Source organism: Schistocerca cancellata, chromosome 3 (genome assembly GCF_023864275.1).
Source record: "Schistocerca cancellata isolate TAMUIC-IGC-003103 chromosome 3, iqSchCanc2.1, whole genome shotgun sequence".
In the NCBI taxonomy this organism is placed as follows: Eukaryota; Metazoa; Arthropoda; class Insecta; order Orthoptera; family Acrididae; genus Schistocerca; species Schistocerca cancellata.
In genome coordinates, this window is record NC_064628.1 from 413,307,411 (window position 1) to 413,309,910 (window position 2,500).

At 61.8% G+C, this 2,500-nt stretch overlaps 1 pseudogene; it reads left to right on the plus strand.

Annotated features, from left to right (window-relative positions):
• Positions 1-2,500, plus strand: part of LOC126177240 (large subunit ribosomal RNA) — a 6,813-nt pseudogene that overhangs the window by 1,523 nt on the left and 2,790 nt on the right.

Here is a 2,500-nt window from a genome sequence, read left to right on the forward strand (position 1 = left end):
GACGCTCATGGGAAACCATGAAAGGCGTTGGTTGCTTAAGACAGCAGGACGGTGGCCATGGAAGTCGGAATCCGCTAAGGAGTGTGTAACAACTCACCTGCCGAAGCAACTAGCCCTGAAAATGGATGGCGCTGAAGCGTCGTGCCTATACTCGGCCGTCAGTCTGGCAGTCATGGCCGGTCCTTGCGGCCGGCCGCGAAGCCCTGACGAGTAGGAGGGTCGCGGCGGTGGGCGCAGAAGGGTCTGGGCGTGAGCCTGCCTGGAGCCGCCGTCGGTGCAGATCTTGGTGGTAGTAGCAAATACTCCAGCGAGGCCCTGGAGGGCTGACGCGGAGAAGGGTTTCGTGTGAACAGCCGTTGCACACGAGTCAGTCGATCCTAAGCCCTAGGAGAAATCCGATGTTGATGGGGGCCGTCATAGCATGATGCACTTTGTGCTGGCCCCCGTTGGGCGAAAGGGAATCCGGTTCCTATTCCGGAACCCGGCAGCGGAACCGATACAAGTCGGGCCCCTCTTTTAGAGATGCTCGTCGGGGTAACCCAAAAGGACCCGGAGACGCCGTCGGGAGATCGGGGAAGAGTTTTCTTTTCTGCATGAGCGTTCGAGTTCCCTGGAATCCTCTAGCAGGGAGATAGGGTTTGGAACGCGAAGAGCACCGCAGTTGCGGCGGTGTCCCGATCTTCCCCTCGGACCTTGAAAATCCGGGAGAGGGCCACGTGGAGGTGTCGCGCCGGTTCGTACCCATATCCGCAGCAGGTCTCCAAGGTGAAGAGCCTCTAGTCGATAGAATAATGTAGGTAAGGGAAGTCGGCAAATTGGATCCGTAACTTCGGGATAAGGATTGGCTCTGAGGATCGGGGCGTGTCGGGCTTGGTCGGGAAGTGGGTCAGCGCTAACGTGCCGGGCCTGGGCGAGGTGAGTGCCGTAGGGGTGCCGGTAAGTGCGGGCGTTTAGCGCGGGCGTGGTCTGCTCTCGCCGTTGGTTGGCCTCGTGCTGGCCGGCGGTGCAGGATGCGCGCGCCTGCGCGGCGTTCGTGCCCCGGTGCTTCAACCTGCGCGCAGGATCCGAGCTCGGTCCCGTGCCTTGGCCTCCCACGGATCTTCCTTGCTGCGAGGCCGCGTCCGCCTTAGCGTGCTCCTCCGGGGGCGCGCGGGTGCGCGGATTCTCTTCGGCCGCCATTCAACGATCAACTCAGAACTGGCACGGACTGGGGGAATCCGACTGTCTAATTAAAACAAAGCATTGCGATGGCCCTAGCGGGTGTTGACGCAATGTGATTTCTGCCCAGTGCTCTGAATGTCAACGTGAAGAAATTCAAGCAAGCGCGGGTAAACGGCGGGAGTAACTATGCCTTCCGAAGGTCGCGTGCACGTTGCGTGCGCGGTCTCTTGGATGGCACCCTGCTCCAGCCGCCACCTGCCGTCCCTGGTCTGCTGGACTTCTGGGCGGACCTCTTCACTAAGAAGCCCATTTCCACCGCGGGCTTCATTCGTGACCGCCTCCTCCCGCACTCGGAGCCTGTCGCTCTCGAGTGCCTATGGGGGCCGGTCACACATGAGGAGGTCGCCGCCGCGTTGCCGCCCAGGGGATCAGCGGCCGGGCCGGACGGCCTTACCCCAGCGGAGTTGCGGCGCCTGCCGCACGAAGTCCTGGTGAAAGTGATGAATCTCTTCCTTCTGGCCCGCGCCCTTCCGGAACGCCTGCTTCGCGCGCGGACGTCCCTTCTCCCGAAAACGGCTGCACCAACATCCCCCGCTGACTTTCGCCCCATTACGGTCTGCTCGGTGCTGGCGCGGACCTTTCACAAGGTTCTCGCGTCACGCCTGATGCGCGCTTGTGCTGTGGACGAACGTCAGCGGGCATTCATCCCTCGTGATGGGATGTTGGAAAACACGTTCATCTTGGACACCGCCCTCACCGACGCAGTTCGCTCCTGCCGCTCTGTCTTTGTGGCATCGATCGACGTATCTAAGGCATTCGATTCGGTAGATCATGCTGCCCTTCGCCCCGTGCTGAAGGCGCATGGCCTGCCGGATTGTTTTGTCGAGTACGTCGAGCGGTGCTACGAGGGCAGCACGACAGTGATAGCGGACGGCGCCGGCGTGGGCGTGTCTGTGCAGCCAGCACGGGGCGTTCGCCAGGGCGATCCCCTCTCCCCCCTCCTGTTCAACTTTGCGGTGGACTACGTTTTAGGCCAACTGCCCTCTCACATCGGAGCTCGGATCCTCGGTCGCAGGGTCAACGCTGCGGCCTTTGCAGATGACGTCTTGCTGTTTGCAGCGACCCCGAGGGGCTTGCAGTCCCTCATCGACGCAGCTACCGCAGCCCTCGCACACCTGGGGCTGCAGATCAACGCCCGGAAGTGTTTCACCCTCGCCTTAGTCGCGTCAGGGCGCGAGAAGAAGGTGAAGGTGGACAGCAATGTCACCTTCACAGCAGGCAATACCACCATGCCTGCCCTGCGTGTGGGTGAAACCTTCCGGTACCTGGGGCTGCAATT